Raw genomic sequence first — 24,410 nt, forward strand, 5'->3', positions numbered from 1 at the left:
CCTGAGTAATACCTTGCAGTTCTGTGCTTTCACTCAAGTTTTCAGGTTTTTAGCCTAGTCTCTGTATACCCTAGTGCTTTCTCTGACCATTCCTTGCAGCTGATTGTGGCCAGCAGTAGCTTATGCTGTGGGCTGACTGTTTCACTGGGTTATGACTTTGCAATCTGTAAATCTATCCCAATGTCTATTATTTACTAGGAGGAAGTCTACTTGCATTTTGGGCACTCTTGGAACTGTCTCTCTTGGTTAATCATGTGTTGACCACCATTAAGCCATTTGCCAGACAAATGTCTAGAATGGCTTCTTCTTCTTTATTCTTTTTATCCTCACCCATGTGGATGCAAGTATTCCTTTTATCCTGTTCTATCTGACTTAGACTCATGCTGTCTTGCTTTATCTAGAAGGTTCTGCAACTGCTGACTGAATGAACTCTTTTTCTCATTATCACAATCCTGCTGCGCAGCATAAACTGAGATTATGAATCCTGCTCTGTCTTTGCAATGAAGTCTGATTGCCACCAGTCTATCTGTACCTCTAATGACATCTCTCACTGTTTTCACAAGACTCTCCCTAACTACTGTTTCCACACCATTTCTAGTCTGTCCTCTCCTAAAGTCTAGACTCTGGATTGCAAGCAAGTGATTTTGCTGCACCGTCCTTCAACTTTGTCTCCTGGATACATAGAATGTCCAGCTTCCTCCTTACCATCATGTCATGCACTTCCAGGTTGCATCCTGTCAGTGAACCTACATACTGTGCAGCAATCCCTAGTTCATGTTTAGCAGGTTGATTATATATAAAAGTAAATACATATATTTATGTATCTGTACTGTTACCTATATATCAATCTGTCTAACTTATCTGTCTGTGTGTGCGTGTATATGCAATATGTGCTGTATGTGCATTTTTATTGAAAAGATACTAGTGCAGTGTCTTCTTGTATATGCAGACAAAGTAAAAGAAGATATACAAGGGATCTTTTCTCTTAGTCATGTGAGGCAGAAAACAGAGTTGCAGTGTCTCATACTAACTTTAAAACAGCCCAAAGGTGCTCGCAACTAACTAACTTCCTTCCTTCTGGATTCTTAATGGATAGTGTCCGGGCTTTTTTGGGTTATTCTGGAATGATTTCTCATTTGCTGCAGCAAGCTTTTCAGAAATATTCTTCCAGGCACAAGTTCTCCCTGCATTGAGTGACCAACTTCTCTGACCAACATGGCCATAATACTCCATTTAAACACTATTTTAATGCAGTAATTGCACATTAGCAGCACTAGCGATAGAACATGCAATTGTCTTAAACAATGCCACTTATACTGCTTACAACACCCTGTTAAGAGCAATGTTATGTACATTGCATCACTTCAGATTTGCAACAGTTTGACGCATTGAAGAGTGAGAACTACCTCAGAGGAATGTAGCATAACATATAAATATATATTCTTCATGAATATAAAATCCTCATAATACCAGTGTTCAAGTAAGTGCATCCATAAATCCAGTTTATTGCCATACCGCTGTACTCCAGATATCATTTGCAATGCCAATATCAATTATTATTAATTATAAGGCAGCTTGCATGCATACATGATTAAGACTCATTTTCATCGCATGATGTGGAATCCCATTTTGTTGTAACAATGTTACTTTTTGGATTGGGGCAGCAAACACTGACTGGATAGGGAACCCTCCGGGGTATTTGGTATTTGCCTCTATCTGAACATAGCTGTAAATTAGAAATGCATAGTTCTCTGTCGCTAAAAACTCTTATCCCATGCAAGTGTTCAGTGTGCTATCAGTGAGTCAGGGTTCCTATTTCCTTTTTAGTAGCAGGCCTACACAATAATATATCATCTTTCAGGACTCCATTAAAACTTGGTACAATGAAAATCTGCCATAAAGAAATATTTAAAATAAAAGTATAACTATACCCCTGTAATACAAATGAAGCGAATGCTATAAGGAGTAACAATTCACTTATTCCATAAACATTGCATAAACAACAAGTACACAGGCAAACTTCATCTAGGCAGAAAACTTTACCGTCATAACATAAAACGAAGATTCAACATTAATTTATGAATGATAATGAAGCAAATTCAGGGCACAGCTTAATGTTGTTTGTCTTTTCGGCTTTTCCCGGTTAGGGGTCACCACAGAGGAACTCCGGTCGGCTAATGATTGGCAGTCGATTTTTATGGTGCCGAGTTGCCAGCCCGACACCCAACCTTCAGCGAAGGCACGCCCATTCACGCAAGTCTTTTGGAGGCCACTTGACCACGGGGAGGACATGCAGACTCCACACAGAAGGCACTCCAGCCGAGAATCGAACAGGAAAACCTCTTGCTGTGAGGCAACGGTGCAACTGCTGTACCACCGCGGCTTCACAGCTTAATGAAATTCTTAAATGTGAAACATTTGCATTGGCTTAAGAAACTGCAAAAATATGAAGTATTCAGGTAATGGGAATACTGTCTGCAGCGGCAGGCAGCTATTTCTGTGAGATCAATTGAATTGTTTTCATACCTTTTCACTATATTCATTATGAAGAATTAAGATGTTCTTCTTACTCATACTAAAGATATCAGTTTAATAATTTTTAGCACTAGCAAATGGCATTTTTGCTAAATCAGTCCTGATGCTTCTTCTAGCTATGCAGCTAGATACAGATGCACATTCTCATGTGTATTTTAGGTTCCTTGGTTCATGTATGTACTAGGCTAACAGCCACCAGGGCCTTTACAAGCCTATCCATGCAATCCACCCTGAGTCCCCTTGTTGCATATGCATCTTAATTGGAGAGAGATTTTTGTAAGGAGAAGTATGTTAGTTAGGAGGCTGCTAAACATTTATGCGGGAGGGGGGTATGTTAGTTAGTGAATGTTACAGGCCAGTCCAGGGATGAATTTATGGTCACCCATCCATCGTTAGTTCGGGAATATTTACTGTCAGCCTTTGTCTATAACAGACATGGGGCCTGCCTAGGGATGAATTTATGAAGTCTCATCCAATGGTCAATGTTACATTTGAAAATGGTTAGGGATGGACTGTGTGTTAATACCCTGCATTATCTTGGTGAGAAACCTCTGTTGGCATTCCAGCTGTTGCATATGTGTAGTTAGGTATTCACTGATGGGTCTCATAAGGGTTGAGTAGAGTGGCACTACAACTTCCTTGGACCTGGATGCCATACCCTTACTTATAATTTGGGTATGTGTTGGTCAAAGGCCAGATTACTGTCTACATGTGTTTTGTAGGGTTTACTGTCATAATCTTGAATTGGATTTGGTTGAATCCACTTTGAATGAAGTCCGGAGGTCGAACGGTGACAATGTCGAACTCCGATATTATCGAAGTACAAATCTCGGCCCATCTCAACTCATGTTAACACTCATCTCAAAATCGCATTTGATTTATAACTCGACATTACCGGAGTTTGAGAATGTCAGTTTTTGCGGATGTGGGCCGATGATATGATCATTTCACTGAGTCCGCTTCAAGATTATGATAGTAAACTGTTTTGTAGATATATATCTATATATAGCTATAGACAGATTCAGCTACAGATGCAGATTAGCTATAGATATCGATATAACTATAGATATAGACACAGATATAGATAGTTATTAATACAGATATAACTATAGCTCCAGACATTTGTCTAGAATTTGTCTTACTTATTACAATTTCAGTCATTTAAGGTGTTGAGACTTTTTATTTTAAGTGGTAATATCTTTTTCTTGGGTGATGAGATATACAAGACTAAAAGATTTTCAGTGCTGAGACCAACTTGTGGAGGAAGAAATAAAAATAAAGGAATAACATGACTGGAAAAACTCCCTTATCAGCCTGAACAAAAAGTTGAGATTCCTCATCAAATCCTGTAAAGCTAGTTATGAAAACAGAATTGCAGCAGATAGTAAAGACAACCACAAGGCCTTCTATAGTTATGTAAAGAATCTCCACGGCAATACCCAGATTTGCTCAGAGCTGTTGCACAATGGCACCTTCTATACCAAGCCAACAGATATTGCCAATATACTGGCTGACAGATTCAGTTCCAACTTTCCCCCTCTTTCCACCACTAAAGGACCAATCAAAATATCAGTAGATTGCCAAGCACCCGGTATTACTGCTGCACAGGTTAAAACAGCACTGTCCAAGGCCAAGAATACAGCTTCTATGGGACCTGAAAATATCCCTGGCTGTGTTCTACATGAACTACAGAGTGAACTGGCACCTCACCTGTGTGCCCTAATCAATCAAAGCCTCACCTAAGGCTTTGTCCCTACTAAATGGCACACTGCTACAGTCATCGCTGTCCACAAAGAAGGAGCGATTACACACCCTGGGAACTATCGCCCCATTAGCCTGACAGGTCTGATATGCAAAGCTATGGAATGCATCATCATGGACCTAATAAACAAAGATATAGGGAACCTCCAAACTCTGGATCCCACACACTTTGGTTTTGTGAAGGGTAGATCATGCCTGCTCAACCTGGTCGACTTCTTTGAGTCAGTCACCAGAGCTGTGGATGAAGGCAAGGTGGTTCATACAGCCTACCTTGATCTGGCCAAGTCCTTTGATACCATTCCCCACTCAGAAATCATAGAAAAACTCACTAAGCTAGGCATCAACCCCTATATCACTAGGTGGGTTGCAAACTGGCTCACAGATAGAACCCACAGTTTGAAAGTAGCTGACTCCAAGTCAGACTGTCGACCAGTCATAAGTGGAGTCCCACAAGGTTTAGTCCTGGGTCCTCTTCTGTTTGTTATCTACTTCTCTGAAGTCCAGGCCAACATGAAGGGACTCTGGCTGACAAAGTTCACAGATGATTGCAAGTTTGGAGCCATAATTAACTCCCCAAGTGATGTTGACATCCTACAGAAAGGCCTCACTGAGACCAATGACTGGTGTCAGAACCATGGCCTTAAGCTCAATGCCAAAAAATGTGTCATCATCCCCTTTGTGAAAAACCCAGTTCCCATGAATTACCACATCGATGGTAGTCCACTGAACACAGAATGCGTCATAAGAGATCTGGGAACACAGGTTGACAGCAACCTCTTTTTTGACCACCACATTGCCACTGTAGTCAGAAAGTCCTTCTATGTGGCACATCTCATTACTAAGGGTTTTGCATCCAGGAAGAAAGAGGTCATTGTCTCCCTCTACTCTTCCCACAGTAGGCCAATTATGGAGTACAATGCCCCATTTGGCATGTACCTCACTAGACACCTACAACAACTGGAGAGGCTACAAAAATACCTCACAATGATGATCTTAGGCCTTAAACACTTGTCCTATATGGACAGACTCAAAAAACTCCAACTATTCTCTGTTGCATATCGCCTATTTAGAAGCAATCTCTGCTTGACTTACAAAGCCATGTCTGGCCCAGCTCTGTTAGAAATGCTACAACTAAAGAAATCCCAATCCCTCCATACTACACATTCCAGAGACCTCAACCTCATTACTACAATCAACAGAACAAGCTGGAGAGACAGGTTCATAACCCAGAAACTGCCCATGGTATGGAATAGACTTTCCATACATGTCAAGCAGAGCCCCTCACTGGACATCTTCAAGAAAAATCTTGATGAGTGGATGGGAAATAGAAAATTCACCCTGGGGATCACTCCAGTGGCTCTACTTGACAAAGGCACTGGAAACTAAGGTTGGGTGGCACGATGCCAGGGTAATCCTATGGGCTAGGCTTGTAAAAGCTCCAGGGCCATTAGCCTAGTACACACCTATGAACAGTAGGTGCTTTGATGGAGTTTAGTGTTAAAAGCCAATCATGGGAGGAATACCATAAATGGCAAAAACAAGTTTTATTGCAAATTGATTTAAAAATGAAGATGAGAAAGGGTTACACTTCTCTGTTTAATGAAAAGTCTCTTGATTCATAAAAACCCTGTAAAACAACATCTTTGTACAGCTAATGAGCTTATTACAAAATTATTTTTTTAATCTTTGGCTGGACGAGATACTACAAAGACACAGGTTTGAGTCTTATACCCAGAAAGATTAATGATTCAGTGAATGAATATGTGGCTGAATTAAGTCCTCCCTGTGGTCAAGTGGGCATTCGAAAGACATAAGTTGAATGGGGGTGCCTTTGTTGAAGGTTGGGTGTCGGGCTGGCAACTTGACACCATAAACAAAAAACAACAACTGCTAATCATTAGCGGACCGGAGTTCCACTGTGGTGACTCCTTAACCGGGAAAAGACAAACAGCAACAAGTGTAAGACTGTAATTATGGAGAGACATTACAGTAACAGGTATGAGACAGAACAGCATTTGAAATAAACAGCAAATGCATACAAAGATTACTATCACAAAATAACTCAACAACTGCAAATGCCTTTGAGAGTGATTTAACAATAGAAGCAGCAAATAAAAAATATACATGATTTTCAAGCTAGACAGGTGGCAGTAGTATATAACAGACTAAAATGGTTATGTCAGAAGAGTATGGCATGCAGCAAAGATGAAGCTTGTTGCAAGTGCCCTAGTAAATAGCACATTGCTTCTAAATATTTATTTATTTTTTTTTTATTTTATTTTACATTTGTTAACCGGGATAGTCTAACTGGATATATTTCCATTTTCAGTAGAGGCCCGGGGAGAAAAGCTCCAGTGAAACAAAAATAAAAATTTAAACATTTAAAAATTAAAAAATAAAAAATTAAAAAAATTAAAAAAAATTTGAAAATTTAAAAAAAAACATTTAAAAAATTAAAAAATAATTAAAAAACAGTTAAAAATTAAAGATCAGTATTAATACATAATAAATTAATGGATTTCAATAGAAGATTATTCAAAAAGCAGGAAGTAATTAGAATACAATAAATTACAGCAGTATTACTAGAGTAATGTAGGCATTTACAATAGTAGAGGTGACAATATGTATAGGATAATTCAATATGCAGTGAGATACATGTAGGCTATCAGCATATTAACAGGATAGAGATTTTCAGAGCATTAAGCAGGATAGATTACATCAGTATGTTGAATTCTGTAAACCAGTTACAGTCCTACCGCAAAGAATGTGGAATAGGTAGAGGTTCAAGAGAAGAAATATTTGTAGTGAAGGAGAAGGTTAATCAGGGTTGCTACAGGGGCATAGCCAGTTTGATTTGAGGTGTCTTTTGAGGTTTTGTTTAAAGAGAGGCAGTGAAGAAATTAAAGTTAGGTCATTAGGTAGTAAGTTTCAGTTTTTTCCCACAGAGTTGGAAAACAGAGAAACTCCAGCCATGTTGTAAGGCTTGCTTATGCTAGCAAGAAGTTTGCTGGAAGAGCGAAGAGAATTGAGATTTTTGTATGGGATTATGAGATTGGAAAGTATAGGGGTGCTGTTAGGTTTATAAAATATCTTGTGGGCAATGGTGAGTTGGGAGAGTTTCAATTGGTTTTGAAATTCAAGCCAGCCTAGCTGCGTTAGATTCAGACAATGGTGAGTTCTAAAAGGATTTCCGGAGGCAAATCTGGCAATGTTATTATAGGAATTAGCTAGTTTGATGAGATTATTTTTCTTTAGATTAGTATATATTGGTGAGGCATACAGAAGAGTTGAAATTAAATGGGAGTGTGCAATCTTAGTTCTGGCTATTGGTGTTAGGAATGGTTTAATTCTATATAAGGAGCCTATTTTTCTATTGACAGTTTTGATGGTGTTATTTATGTGGCTGTCAAATGTAAAGTTATTGTCAATAGTAATTCCTAGCAATTTAGTGGTAGAATCGGGAAATATACTTGTGCCATTATTGGAGATGACAGAGAATTCTATGGGGGAGGATTTGCTGGTGGGTGTGAAGAGAAGGAGTTTAGTTTTTTTGGCATTGAGCAGGAGGCAACGTTTAATGAACCATGTTTCAACTATGTTGAAAACATTCTGAGTAAGAGAATGTAGATCATTTGGGGAGTTTGCTGAGCATATTAGTGTAGAATCATCTGCATATTGAATGCAGGTGGCTTGTGGAATGGCTACATGGAGGTCGTTGATAAATAGTGAGAAAAGAAGTGGTCCTAGAATAGAGCCCTGAGGGACACGGATATAAATTTAAACAAGGAGCATTCCATATCTGCAGTCGAACAAGGCTCATAGCAAATGTCTGTAAAGATAAGAAAAATATATTGCTTGAAAAACTGCAGTTTAGTACTAAATGCTCATTTAATATTTATATCAATATGGGAAATACAGAATGCACAAGGCAAACATTACACATAGACTGAATCTGAAATCAGTTAACCTATTCCTCCTCAAATGAAGATAAAAAGCAAGCCTGGCAACTTTGAGGATACACTTGAAATAACATATACCTTATGAATATACTAGAAATTCAGGAAATAGTCTGCAACCAAGATACCTCTCAACTGTCTAGATTTTTGCCTCATATTTTTGGTCTGTTCCTTGTAAAATTTGTGATTTTCTAGCAAATCACTGGGATGTCTCAGGACTGAAGTCACTAAATAATTATATACATTTGTGTTTCAGACTTCATATCCTTCAGAAAATTCATGCTAAGACAAATCCTGTTATTCTAGCAACTTTCTAAGTTTTGAGCAATATTTTAAACCTGTCTTTATTTTTGGGCCTTTGTCCCCCAATTCTGTCAAGGTTTGTCCAGATTTGTTGTGCTAAGAGGTCGTGAGGTATAATATACTGGACATACAAGTACAAGTAGTAGGAACCAACTGTGTGACTATTGCTTATAAAGAATGAAAGCAGACATCATATGATAATAATACAAGATGCTATGCCAAACTTGCTGCAGTGAAATTTGTTGAAAAAAAATCACTTAAATATGTGAAGTATAAAATACATACTTGCTGAACATACAGCTTTAGATAAATACTTAACTTATAAACAGATATATTAAAAGTAACTAGAACTAGTACTCATATTCCATCAGATGTCAAACGTGTAGTTTTAGATCCAAAGCAGTTCTTTATGCAAAATCTGCTACATCAATAATGTTATCTCTTCCAGAAAAGTTTCCTGGTTAGTATGCTTCTGATTAAATGTTGATCTTGGATGTGCTGGACATGTGAATGCTTTAAAAATTAAATAATAGATTGCAAGGGTACGACTGTCACAAGTGCATGAAAGGTTGGCACAGAATAAATGAGACAAAATTTACTCCATACTTTCTCACAGGACTAGCCAGTGAGCTGTTAAATGTCCTTCTCCAGGGTCATTCTGCAACACAGAAAATGCTACATCAGGCTCACCCTGAAATACCCAGAATAGAATGTGATCAGAATACTGAAAAAGAAATGTGAGTGAATTTCGTGCAATCGGTAAATCAGAAAGACCTGCATGCACTTTTATTCTCCTTGTTATAGCCTGCAAAAACATTGTCTAGACTGTATGTGAATTATCACCACCTTCTTTAAAAAGTGCTTATGGTTTTGATAAATACTTATTCAAAATGGATGGAGGATTATGCTGTGATTTGTGATACTTTGAATGCAACCATTTTTAAACTAAAACAAAGTTACAATATACACCATATTCAGGAAAAGATTACAATTTGTTAATGAACTTTGTTTCACCACTATGGAACTTTCAAACTCAATGAAAATTAATGCACTATTTTGCCTCTTCACCCCTTTACTTGCCAACTAATGGTTTGCGGAGAAGGTTGTACAGATTTTGGAAGAAGGGATGAAGAAACTAAAAGGTGATATTCAGCTGCAGATTTACAGATTTGAAAACAAACTTGCAGAAAAAAGTGTTACTTGATAAACATATAATGCCATATACTGCACTTACTGAAATGGTTCTTCACTGAGAAAGGATGGGTAGCCACATCAAGTAAGATTCACAGAGGATGACACAAACTGTAAAACCCCAAAAAGGAGACAAGAGAGAGAGAGAGAGAGATACAGAGAAAAGAGACAGAAAATGCATCTGGCATTGCACACATTCCTATGCATGCTACAAGAGACTTAGTTCACAGATTCATAGACAGTTACTAGGCATGCAGTCCAGTAGACCATTAATGAGCCCAGCCTAAATTCCAGATTGTGTACAGATCTCTGCAACGTTTGTGGTATCTGCAGCTATAGCTGAGCAACATGTGTTAGTTGCCACTCTCAGAAACACTGACTACAATGTTGCATACAGTTGCCCATAGCACTTAACCTACCAGCACCTGACTGACCAGCAGATTGGAGATTACTTGTATGGACATAAGGAGGCCACACAGGAGCTTGCTGAACTGTTATGGCCACACATGGAATCAAGGAAAATACATGAACTGCCCATCCCAATGGGCAATAAGGTATGTTAGGATTTAACCATCTTAGTTGCAGGGAGCTTTCAGTGACCTATGGGGGACATGTTAGGAATGTCTCAGGTGTCAGCCTCATGAATCTCACTACAGTTCCTCAACAAAATGGTGCAACAAGAGGAGGAGCACATGGAGTTCCCAAGGACTGCAGAGGGCAGAATCACCACTGAGTGGGAGTTTTACATCATAACCATTTCTATGGGGTCTTAAGAGCCACTGACTGCACAAATATTATGATCAAGGCACCACCTGGCCTACAGGTAGTCAGATTCATCAATAGAAAGGGCTTCCACTCCTTCACCTGTCAGGTGGTGTGCAGTATCCAGTATAATGCTTCTGTGCAACACTCAGGAAGATCCCTTGATGTATATATATATGACACATGTCTGACCTACACCAATGATTTGTGAAGGAAGGACTTCTTACAGGGTCATTAAGTTGGAAGGTGCATATGATGTCAGAATTGACTTGGAACAATGCCTGATGACTGCCATCTACAATGCCTGAGAATGGCAGAGATAGCATATAATATTTTGCACACAGAAAGACAGAACATGGTGGTTTTTGGCCAACTGAAAAATATATTAATATTGCCTTGGAGTGTTTTTTGGGGCACTGTAATATTCCCGAGATACCTACAGCCAATTGTTTTTGTTTGTGACATTTTTCATAACATGACTGTGTAGAAACAACTGCTGCTACTACTGTAGCAGGAAAACTAACGGCACTCTTAACATAGCTGTAGGAAGTGGCCGAGGAGCAAGGAGGACAGTCAGAGGGTGATCAGGCAGTAGGGTGCCAGATTTATGGCACAGGTGGGTACACTGCATTACAGCACTGGCAAAAAGGCAATGTCTAACTTACAAATATGAATGATAATACAGACAATATAGAATAAGGCAATACATATAGGTTCATAGGTGTGTACTAGGCTAATGGCCCTGGAGCCCTTACAAGCCTAGCCCGTAAGATTACCCTGGCATCGTGCCACCCATATATTATATATATTACACATATTATTATATAGTATATATTATTGTATTATATTATATATTATATATATTATTACACCTAGGTTATGCAAGACAGTTTAGCAGGTATTACCTTACCCATGCAAGTTGGGAGTGGGCACGGCACACTCATGATCATTTGTACAGGTTGTAGGACACAGTGAAAAGTGACAACAGCACTATCACATGGGTCAGGGTCACGAACATGGATGTGGTAGCCACAAAGTCTGGTAGCATGATATGGGGAGCCAGGGATCATATCCTCCCATGCTGGGGAAGAGATGCTGTCCTTCAAATATTGGCAGTGTGCACTGAGGTGACCTGCGGTCTCAGAGCTGAATGCAGTCCACAGCATGGATGATAAAGGACTATGGGATCATTCATGTGCATCCTGAGGGAGTGTTCTGTGTCAGGAATAAACTGATCACAGTGTTTATGACTCAGATGATGCCAACAAGAGGTAAATCACTCTATCTTCTGTCTGCTGATGGTACAGAACTGAGGTGTCCCCAGTATGGTAGCCACAAGTGTGAAACCAGCCATACCCAGGAATGCTGTTCTCTTTGGCCAAGGGTGACAGTGATGTTGTCTCAGAGAAGGTCCTTGTTATCCAGGTATACTTGGTTTGTGATCTGCTACCTCGAATCCAGACCTTCTCATGTCCATAGATAGTATGGCTTGCAGAAAAATACTAGAGGACAGTTATCACATGCCTCATGGAAGCATCAGTGGGTGCTGTGTTAGCCACCAGTGACATCAGCAGCACCATCTGCTCATTGTCTCTGTACACCGCATCCCTGTGCAGGCATTACAAATCTTTCCACAGGCCATGCAAGTGATATATGTTGCCATGCAGACTAAGCATCTCACTTACCATCTTCATAATGCTGTGTGTGTAGCAGCTGTCTTGTGCCTGGATCACTGATCGTCACATCTGCTGATTAATGCTAAGTACTGCACCCAGGTCTCAGACAGATGTGGAGTGACAGCAGTGTTATAGAGCAGCATTCCTGTGCTTTTTGAGATGTTCATGAGTATCAGAGGCAGTGTGGCTCATAGATCCACCTGGACTGAGAACTCAAGTGCAGCCTTAGTGGGGCTAATATTTACAGCGTGTTCATTAAACACCAGTGCGGCTGGCAATTCAGTCTGTCTCTTTATGAGAGACTCAAATGTGGGAGATGTGTGTGAATCCTCCCATTTTTAGCAGAGGGATATAACTAGGTTGGGATGAAAGGCTCAACTGCCCTGGTCACAGCTGTTATGATGGACAATTAGGTATTGCCGATAGGTGTACAATTGCAGTACTAGTATTGACTTATTAAGTCTGGAGGTTAACATAGAGGATTAAGGCTCTGAGCTGTTAATGAGCTGCTTCTGTACTCAAACGTACAGGGTTTGATTCTTTCATCTTCATTTGCCAACTATGTTACTCTGAGCAAGTCACTTAACAATGCGTACTTGAGGATGCCGGTGAGAAAGGATACTCTGTCCAGTGGACTTGCACTGTTAACAAACAAACAAAACAAAACAAAAAAGCAAGAATGTTGTGGCTTCATAAAAGAATGGTGATACTGCATTTGCATAAATGTGTGTTAGCAGTTTTAGCAAGCAAATTGCTACTCTGAGTGCAGAAGAATTATTTTCTTTGGTCTTCAGCTTAGGGACAGACTGAAAACAAGATACTTATGGTATCACTGAAACATATGCCTACCCCACATGGCAGGCATATTGGTGAATGAGACAATATCTGAATAGCACAGGGTGCTGTAGTACAGTCCGGTGGTACATGGAGGACAGGCATGTAGAAAGTCCCTTGCCAAATAAGTCCTGTCATGCATGCAGTGCATTGTACAATATGGAGATGCAACAGCTATTACTAACCGGGTGCATCCCTCAACAGACTCACGTGTGATCATCACAAGCTCTCACATTTATGCCACCGCTGGGTATGAGAGTGCACATCCCCTCTCCAGACAGTAACACCAGGAACTGCTTCTGTGTTGGTGGCCTAATTCCTGTGGTGAACATATTCTTGGCAATCTCCTATGCCTTCTTTTTGGAATGCAATATCATATTAGTTATCCTTCTTGCACCTGTTGCAAAATCCTGTCATGGCCAACCCCAACATTGATATCTTGCATTACTCCCTGCCCCATCTGGTCCCAATAACCTTATCTATGCTACCCTTTTCCAGGATGCACATGCCATGTGTATGAAGGTCTTGCAGTAACATCTCAGTCTCCTGGGTGGTAATCATTTCCAGTTACTGCCTGTCTTGTGGTTCTATGGGAAGATGTGTACAATAGTGACATACACATGTCAATCATTGTGTCAGTGTGTGGCCTTCTGTGAGTGGCTGATAAGTTTGTGCACTGTTGCTCCTCCTATTTGGTAGTCACTTAGCTATCCCTTATATTGCTGTGAGCATTGCCTCCTTTCCTATATGAACTGTGGCAAATGACATGTTACCACAATACACCATGCTGCAACAGCATACTGAAATACTGTGATGCTCTGCACACACACACACTGTTCCTCCCCTCACAATGCATTGCCATGCCTTAGTCTATAAGCAGAAAGGATCCATTTTGTCCTGTATGGCATGTGCTCCCCCAGGTCCATGTAGTCTATGTTGTGCTCCCTCAGCAAATGGACTTGACAGTGTAATGCTACTGTGCTGGGTTCCCTCGCACACATACACCATTTCCGTTATGCCCCTTTTGTTGCCATCCATTAGGGTTTTGATTCCAGTGCAGGGGTACAATAACAGGCAATTTGTCTTCCTTCAGGATGCTTATCACAATGTCCAAAGTCTTATTCTGTAAAATCCCGATTCCAAATTTGTGTTCTTACTGATGTCTTGCTCTAAATGGCACCCACTCTTTATATTTTGCTAAAAAGGCCTTCGTGGTACATCACTTACACTAATGAGGCTATTTAGTGCACCTGTCTCTGAAATACTACCACAAAACAATGAGAGATACTCACCAGTGGTACCCGGCATGTTTCTATTAATACTAAACTCATGCACGGAGCCTCTATAACTCATAGCAACATGGATCTCTGCTGCAGAGGTTTTTAATAGTGCCTTGTCACTGTACTATGTTGTGAATCATGTGACTTCTAAACATCTATCCATGTGCACACAAATAATATTTTGTTTCACAAGTGAACCCATGTGAGTGGAAATAACTTCCACAGTTGCTGTGAATAACAGGGATTCTGTCTGAGGTCTAAATGAAAGCAATATTTTCTTGTTATTCTTCCAGGGTACTTTTAGGAGTACCTGATGAGCCATTACAGTGGCCCTTTGAACAAAGTAAATGCATGGCATAAGCTTGATGGGATACTGAATGATGCCACTGGCATAACCTGTTCTACTGAGCAGTGTAGGCATCATTAAAGTGACTTGTAATGGTGCCACTTTGACCTGATTAGAGAGTTGGAGGTTAGGAAGCCTGGCAGAATTAATAGAAGCATTGACTTTTTACTATGCTGCTAACAGTTCTTCCCACTTTACTGACAAGTATTTGTATTCCACCTAAAACTGCTATTATGGAGCGTAACTTTTTTTTTTGGAAGAAACAGGGATTATTACTTATAGGTGGGGACTGCAATTTGATTTGCAATAATGAGGATGTATCTAGGAGACCTAGAAGGATAAATATAACAACAAAGGGTAGATTTCTGAAGAAATCTTTGAAAATATTTTGTATGGAAGACATGAATTGAATGGTAGGAACTCAGAGAAAATTTGCATATTATTCATCCAGGTATAATAACTCAGGCTAGACTAGACAGAAATTATATTTCACAGGAACATGTACATTTAATTGATAACTTAACTATTGTAGATTATGGGCCGGTACTTACCAAGATAAAAATGCAGGATAATGCAGTAACACTGGTCCTTCTCCACCTACCTGTTAAAAAGAGAGGAATTTAAGAAATGGGTAGTGAAATTTTTCTGGAGTTATTAGGGAAGGTAGAATGTATTCCAGAAGTTACAGCTAGTAAGTGGGATAAAAATGAAAGTGGAGTTTAAAATAGGGTAGAAATAAAAGAAAATGAGATCTGGTTAAGAAGTAACAAGAATTATTTAGAGGGACTGACAAAGGCTAAAGTATTGCAGAACAGGGGGAATCTCACAAAACAAGAACGGGCAAAGTGCTAAAGAGAAAATAGGGGAGTACCTGCATGAGTTTAGACAGATTGCCGTTAAGCAACTATTTTTTGATAATAACTGAAGAGAACAAAAATTTTGGCAGAGGGACTTAGGCAATGGAAAATAGGAAGAGCTGTTTTGTCGCAAAACTTAGGGAACCTATAACAAGAAAAATAGCCAGAGATCCTATAGAAGTATTACAAATATTTCAGAAATTTTATAAAAATCTGTGTAAAGCAGAGAAGTGGGGAAATCAAGAAAAAGCACCAATGGAAATATTTATGGAAGACTTAAATATGCCAAGGTCAGAGGTCAATGAGGCTCAACAATTAAAAATGTCAATGAATAACCAATCTGCAGAAAACTCCCCAGAAATAGATGGTATTGCAGTGGAACTTTGGGAGACAGGAAAGAAGAAAGGGATAATGATCTCAAAGGTTTTGTTTAACAGTATTTTAAAAGGAGTGGAAGCACCAACATCCTGCAAAAAAGCTGTGGTGGCTGTAAATTTCTAAAGACGGAAAAGACCCATTGGATCCAATTACATACAAGTCCATTTCAATTTTAGAACATTGTTATAAAGTGTTCATGTCTATAATGGCTAAACGATTGGCAACGGTGTTGCCACAATGGATAGATATAGATCAACCTGGTTCTGTGAAGGGGAGGCAAACATTTGACAACATTAATAGAACAATGATGATCCAGAGGGAAGCAGAATGTAAGAAAAAAACCTCTGTTGTTGTTCAGTCTAGGTGCAGAGAAACATTCAACATAGTAAACTGGGATTTTATGAGTAGGCCAATGGAAGCATTTGCATATCCTAATATAATAATAATGTTAATTAGGAGGATATATGAGTAATTGGAGGCAAAAATCTAAATGGGAGGGCTCTTCTCTGATAAGTTGTGTCTTATCAGAGGAACCAGGCAGGGGTGTTACCTTTTCCCTTTTTTATTTGAGTAATATTTAGAACGATTGACAAAGAAAATAATGGACTCAGAAATTCAAGGCTAAAATTGGCATGGTATTCAAAAAAATGTTAGCTGTATTTACAGATGACATTATTTTGTACGTGGTGAAACAAGAAAAGGACATCTCAGTGTTGTGGAACATTCTGAGGCAGTTTTTTTTCTGGATAAAAAAATAATGAAGATAAAACAAAGGCTATAGCTGTAAACTATGTGCCCACACATAAATTGGTTCTGCAATAGCCATATTTATGAGGACATGATAAAATTAAGTATTTAAGAGTATGGGTTAAAAAGGATGCATTTATGGCAGCTAAGGATATGTGGGAAGAGACTATACAAAGGATAATTTATGGTGGATCTGGAAATGAACAGATGTGGACTGTCATTTACTTTTAAGATCCACAGGGAGGTCATACAATTTTTGGACTTGGAACTCTATGTTGGTCAGGATGGAACAGTTCATTTCAGACCATACTTTAAGGAAACTGCTGCCAACAATTTTCTCCTAGCCTCAAGCATGCATCCCCCTCACCTATTAGAGTCACTCCCCTATGGGGAATATAAATGCATTTTTAATAATACATATGGTAAGAGTATCATTCTGGAGGAATTTTCCAAGGTGAGAGGCAAACTATTATCCAGGGAATATCAGGCAGATTTGTTGGTTAGGACAGAGAAGAGAATATTGGGCATTCGTGACATTGGGATGTCTAGCATAAAGAGGGGAAGAGATGAACATGGTGGAGAGAAAATGTTTTTTGTTAGTAGGTTTTCACCTTTTTCATAAATATTAAGCAGTTTGGTTAGGAGATTTTGGCCCATCATAATGCAAGGGGACACTACAAAAGGGGTGTTTCCAGAAAAAAAAATATTTTTTCATACAGTAGATTTTCAAATTTAAAGGAACTGCTTAATAGCAGTGGTAAGAGAGTGAGTTTTGGTAGTTAGGTGGGTTGTTTCCCATGTTCAAGATGCAAGGTTTGCCCAAAGGTCAGGAATTTAAATGACATTAAGATTAACAACAGGGTTTATAAAGCCATGTATAACTTTACCTGTTGTTCTAGTGAAGTTGTTTATATCATAGGATGTGGATGTTCCCCAGTTAAATGGCACATTGGGAACATTAGACACAGTACATTGGATAGCCCAGTTGCCTATCATTTTTGGACATGTCATGGGGGATTGGATTCCACTTTGTTTTTCAGTGTATTAGCCAAGCCCATGCATCAGCGTGGAGAGATGTATAAGAAAAAATTATTAGCTTTGGAAACCAGGCTTATCATTAATTTTAATACTTCACATCCAACGGGTTTTAATTTGGAGGTAAATTTTAATGTTTAACATGTATGGAAAATAGTGGAGGCAATACTTGTTTTTTAAGGTTTTATTAAATATGGTGTGTATCACTTTAAGGTGTATTTATTAACAATGTGGTGTTGATTGATGTAATATACAAAGACTGTATTTCTGGTGTGTAATTCATCCCTTGAAGGCGTAAGTCGAGGTACCAGGAGACACCAGTAAAGATTTTTCAGAATTCAGAAAGGCTCTTTTGTCTGTTTTTCCATATATTGCATTTTTTTGTTGTTTCATTAACATGTAGTTGAACCACAAAGAACTTTCTGTTACTTTGTATATGTAGATCACAGACAATAAAAGTAGATTTTAAATGACACAAGCAAATTTGAGGAATTTGACATCTCTTCATAATCCTTTCTGTATATTGCTAACTGTAACAGAGAAATTGTATGTGCATGTATAAAAATAGCTGCCAGACTTCAGTGTCTTAGGTTATAGAACAGAAACTTTCAAACTGAAGAATAAGCACATGAAACTTTTAATAGTAGCTAAAATATAGTGCTCTTTATTTACAAACACTTTGGCTGATGGAATAATATGATTCAGCATTATTTACCATAGGTATTTTTTCAAGACTCAACACAGAAACTGTGGTAAACCTCCCTGTTTTGAATATGGAATACTTCTGATGCAAAATGAGGAAATGCTCCTCAGAATGACATACGGCCATATTATATGCATTTAAATAACAAATCTGGTGCCAGCACAGACCACATGTTTAATGAAAACATGCTAATTTTTTGCAAGTAATTTCATTTCTATTTTTATTTATTTATCAGGACTGCAATCTGTTCCTTCCTTTGGATTAGACTTTACAAAATGAGGTCCCATCTGCTTGAGTTGCTGGTAGCTCCTGCGTGTGTAAAAGATTTTATAGCACTTAATAATAAGAGTAAGGGAAGTTACCTGGGGTCCTCACCAAATTTCTCCTGGTAGTATAAATACCATCAAGCACTGATAGATGGACAGATAGATAAATAAATATAATTTGTTGCTGTTCTCTAAACTTTCTGTTTCTTTTTAAATAATGTTTGAAGCTTTCACGTCAAATAATTTCAATAAAATATTTTGGACATTCAACATTTTCACATAAAATATCTACTATGCTGCCAGCATATCATTGAAGGAAGGAAAGATGTAAAATCAGCTGCATATCTCATGTCTGGATTCATTGGGCGGCGCAGTGGTGGAGCTGTTAACGTTGCCTCATAGCAAGAGGTTCTCCGGTTCAATTCTCAGCTGGGGTGCCTTCTGTGTGGAGTTTGCATGTTCTTTCTGCATTCGCATGGGTTTCCTCTGGGTATTCCGGTTTCCTCCCACATTCTAAAGACATGTGTCTGGAGCATTTCTCCCCGGGCCTCCGCTGAAAACAGGCTCTGTGGAACCTAGTCGGACTTTCCCAGTCAACAAATGTTAAATAAATAAAACATCTCTCACATCACCTATCAAAATAGCAATAAAATGGAGGTATTTACTCTTATGTGTGATATAAAATTTATTTTATTACAACTTAACCAATTTATTGCAAAAAAAGATGTTTTCTTATTTAATATGGTTTCTGATCATGTCATTGGTTTTTGACTGGCATGAAATAATAAAATAATCTCCCACTTACAAGTTATCAATAGATTCATAGGCAAGTACTAGGCTAGCTGCCAATGTGGGCCATTTTAAGCATAGCAAATTTTCCTTTTTGTGCTTGAAATAACCTATCCTATTTTATTATAGATTGGCCTTACCCATCCCATTGTCAATCCAATCCCATGGTTGATAATTATATATTACCCCTAATAAGAATAACTGGGATCATACCATAGATAATTTGAGGGGACCCATGCATGGAATAAAGCATTAGGAGTTACATCTGTCTATTAGCAGCACAGGGAGCTATCTCTGTTCCCATCCATAGCTTTAAGTTGTACTTGAAAATGGACAGGGATAAACTTTCTTGTATGTGGGTGGTGAGCCTCTTCCACAGCAGGGGGGTATCCTCTGTGAACTATACCTGTCCCTCCAAACCATTCTGTTAATGTAGCAGAAGAGGTTTAGATCCCTAAAACAAGTATTTCTGATACCATTTGGCATGCTGTTGTGCAGTAAATCCATCAGTAATGGGTCAGAGGATGCTTGCATGTCAGACACAGGCCACCTCTTAGCAATCTGTAGCATACCAAGTATAGTGACAGGGCTTTGAGTTGGTCCTTGTATCCTATTAGTAAGGTATTTCTGTAAGCATTCCAGTTGTTGCATGTGCCTGGACAGATACACACCAAAGGTGGCATTATATTCATTGATTAGATAAAAATGATAACACCAGTTGTACCACGGCAAAATAATTTATTATCAGACAAACAGCTGGTAAGCACTTTCAGGGATCCAACTCCTTCCTCAGACCATATCACTGCAAATTACAATAACCTTTAAATACTGAAGACAAATTAAAACAATTGATTATTAAAGGCATATTACATTAGTTAGTAAAAACATGATTATAAAGATACCTACATTACATATATAGACTCTTGGTGTTACAATAATACGATTCAGGTTCTATCAAAACAATGATAATAAAAAGTACATATATGTACACATATAGTTAAAATTGTGACTTACAATTCAACTTAGTGATAAAAAGTCTATTTTACAATACCAGTTGTTTTGTTAGTTGGAGAGGTTCTTTCTTGTGTATATTCACTGATTAGCCTAATGAGGGCTTAGTTAAGGGGAACAATGGCATCCCTAGATCTAGACACATTCCTTTTTGTTTATAAACTGCAATATAAAAATGACTGGAAAAACATTTTTTTTTTACCTTAGCATGTCCAGCCTTTTGTTCTGTGCCTTCAGTGTACCTTAACCTTTGGTGTCCTTAGTTAGTTGTATTGGTGGTCCACTGGATGTTAGCTTCTTTACCTGTTTGGGAGTTTAAAATGGGTTAGCAGCATCTCAGTCAAATCATCACTTAGTACAGCTGGCTAATGAAGGAAATTTCAAGAGATGTGATTGCAATCCCTGTGTTCTTTATTTCAAGCAGATGAGCACTGCTCCAAACATACTGCTCCAGACAAGCAAAAAGCCAGAATAATGAGCAAAAGACAAAATATATGATTTCCAGGTAAATCAATGAAGACTACAATCAGTCAATAATGTCAAACATTAGAGCTTCATACTTCTTATTGTTTATACAATGTGGGTAAATGCAAAACCTGTTGTTCTGTTAACTTTTATTAAGCAAATTAGAGTAATATTTAAAATTCATCTCAAGATTAGTCACTCAATAAAGCCAGCAATTAGATATTCATTCTTTTTATTGTGCAAAATGTTTATGTTAATATAAAACCTCCTCCTGCAGAATATAGCAAAGAAGTTTTGAAGCGTGCTTTGTGACTGCCTTTGAGCTTTGCAAGTTCTCTGCTCTGTGATCTCACAAAGTTCAAGTCTGATGTGATTTGACTTAAATGGTCAAGTGAAGCACCTTCCCACTGGAAAATCTGCTGTGCCACAGGCACATTTTATTTTAGCAGGGGCACTTTATTTATTTATTTAATTACTTATTAGTGTAAAGAAACACAATTTCATTGCTCTAAAAAATAAATAAATATTGAAATAATGCCTCTAGAATCATGGTGTCCTAGGAGGCTGACTAGTTGGCCTATGAGAATGCCTGGCCTTGACAGTCCTAACTACCATATTAAACCATCTTTTTTTAAAACACCTTTATTAAATTACCAATAGGGAAACATACATTAACAGAAAAGATAACAAACCATATTAATATTTTCCATTTACATATACTATTCTTCAAATATATTTTCTTTCTTTGTAAGTATCATCAGTCCACCATTCCATAAACTGATGAATTCCTGACTTCACTCAAACCTTATTCCGCCTGCTGAACATTATTCTGCATTGTTCCCACAATTTCCATTGATTTCTATGTAATTTGCTCCTTCCCTTTTCTAAAGGACTCTCTTCCAAGTCTTTTTATCTTTTGTAAAACATCCAGTACTCCAACTGCAGTTAATTTAGACTTTGATTACCATTTTCTAGTAATTGCTCTTTTTGGCAGCCAACAGAATTAAACTTTATAAGGCCTTAATATATCAAAGCAATTTAGACCCTTTATCACAGCACAAAATAATAATTTCCTTAGTTATAGCAACCCGATATTTCTGACAGAGCCCTCTGTAGGGAATTTTTTAAATCTGCCAGCTCATTATACTTTCAAAACATATGCTTCTAATTACCTTTTTCTTCCCCATCACACCTCCAACATTTGCTGACTAGATGAGGAAAAAATCTTTGAAATCTGTGTGGGGTATAAAAATACATATGCAAACACTTCCAAGCAAAGATCCTAAAGCTTATGGACTTTGTTTCATACTTGGGAGGCATACATATGTCCTTCATTGTTCTTTAGTAAACTGGTTTTCTAGTCTCTCTTTCCAACCTTTTCTAACCTCCTCTGATTGATTCTTATCTTTATCATGCAAAATGTTATATGCCCTACTCGCTATCCCTTGCTTTTAACACAGCTTTTGTTGTAGATTCAACTAAAAACTCTTATTAGAGCAGGTCTTTCATTTATGATTCCCTTATCCCTTCCTCTTTGCCTATACTTAATTTCAATCCTTGGTATGAAGGCAGTCTCTAGCCTGCAGTCCAAATGTCTTCTTGATCTCATTTCACTCTGTTACCTTTCCCTCAAGTAATAATTTGCTCCCAGTACTTTATTTCCCTTGCCAGTTTTCTTCAGTAAATTCCAGTCTCCTCTTTCCTATTTTTGTGTACCCCTACTTGGAGTAATTTCTATTGACAACAATCTCTTTTCTCCATTTCTCATGTTGGCTTAGTTCTTAGAATAGTTTCTGCTGCTCTGTGAGCACCCCACTTAATCTCTTCATCTTAGTCCTCTCAGATTCCATACATGGCTTTAGCAGGTACCAATCCATGTGTAAATAACTACTCTTGATTTACAATGCTGATACTTTTTATCTCGGATATTGTCTGTGTTAAATGAAATATTTTATCTGCAATTAGTATAACCTAAACTTTGACTGTCATTTTTCCTTTAGAAATTGTATGTTTAAATGCAATTTTTTACAACTACTTTTGTACTTACTATAACAAAAAAAAAACTTTGATTGTAATTTTGTTTGTAATTATTGTTTTGTTTTTGGAGCTTTTCTCCCCGGGACTCCATTGAAAATGGATTTTTCTAGGCCAAATTGACTATCCTGATAAACCAACTGCAAATAAAATAATAATAAAACATAAAAGTATAATATTCTGTATGGCTGTTATTATTCTCCTTAAGTTCTGCAACCAAAATCTCAATCTCTCTCTATTTCTTGAACTTCTACCTTACTTCATAATCATCCAATTCCATTTTGAATTATAACCTTCTGCTTGTGTTATGCATATGAGCCTTATGTGTGTAGCTCTAAAATATCCCTTTAAATCAGGTAATCCTAAAGCACCTTACTCTATTGGAAGGACCAGCTTAGCCTACTTAACTCTTGCCCTCTTCACCTCCCAGATAAATTCCTTCAACTCTTCATTAATTATTGTCCACAAATTCTCCTCTGGTTGATAAAAATATGCCTGACCTGCATATAAAGCTAAAGGCACCAAAAACTTTTTCATTGCTTTTATCTTACTGTCCATATCCAATAAACAGCTTTTACTTTCTCAGTTTTTGTTTCATCATTTGTTTAGTCTCCTCCCACATATCATTAGCTGCAGTAACAGAAGCATTTTAATCCATACTCCTAAATACTTCATTTTATTGTGTCTCCAGAAATATGGGTATTGTTGAACCAATTAGTGTGTGGGTACATAATTTACAGCTATAGCCTTTGTTGTTATTGTTATATCCCAAAAAGACTTGAAACCATCTCAAAATGTTCCAAAATGCTGAGCTGGATTCATCATGTATAAATAATATGATCTGCAAATAAAGACAACTTTTCTTGATTACCATACCGATTATATCCTTGCATTTCTGAGTCTATTATTTTCATTGCCAGTGTCTCTAAATATAAAGCAAATAGCAAAGGAGAAGGAGGACACCCCTGCCTGGTTCCCCTTTTCAAACACAACTTATCAGAGAGGAACCCACCACTCTAATTCTTGCTACAGATCCTTCACATATTCTCCTGATTAACCTTATTATTGTATCCAGGAAATCAAATACTTCCATTGCTCTCCTCATAAAATCCTGACTTACTCTATTGGATGCTTCCTCTGCCTTAGGACCTACCAACAAATAGCAATATTTACTTATATTCTGCTTCCCTCTGGATCATCATTGTTTTGTTAATGTTGTTAAATGTTTTCCTTCCCTCCACAAAACCACATTGATCTATATCTCTCAATTTTGACAACACCTCTGCCATTCTTTTAGTTAGTGTAGACAAAAACTTTATAATCATGGTTTAAAATTGAAATGGGTCTATATGAAGCTGTGTCTGATGGGTCTTTACCAACTTTAGGTAATACAGCTACCACAGCTTTCTTACAAGATGTTGATGATTCCAGTGGTGGCTGGTGACTTCAAATTAAAGGGGGGGGGGCTGCAAGAGACAGCT

At 38.0% G+C, this 24,410-nt stretch overlaps 1 protein-coding gene across 1 annotated transcript in view; it reads right to left on the bottom strand.

Annotated features, from left to right (window-relative positions):
- The window catches only part of IRF5 (interferon regulatory factor 5), a 1,182,803-nt gene that overhangs the window by 974,546 nt on the left and 183,847 nt on the right, over positions 1-24,410 (bottom strand). Inside the window, exon 2 of the mRNA XM_044088631.1 lies at positions 20,633-20,733. The gene's annotated coding sequence lies outside the window, so the exon portion shown is untranslated. The remainder of the gene's footprint in view (positions 1-20,632; positions 20,734-24,410) is intronic.

Source organism: Protopterus annectens, chromosome 11.part0, assembly GCF_019279795.1.
Source record: "Protopterus annectens isolate FY-2018-M chromosome 11.part0, PAN1.0, whole genome shotgun sequence".
Lineage (NCBI taxonomy): Eukaryota > Metazoa > Chordata > Ceratodontiformes > Protopteridae > Protopterus > Protopterus annectens.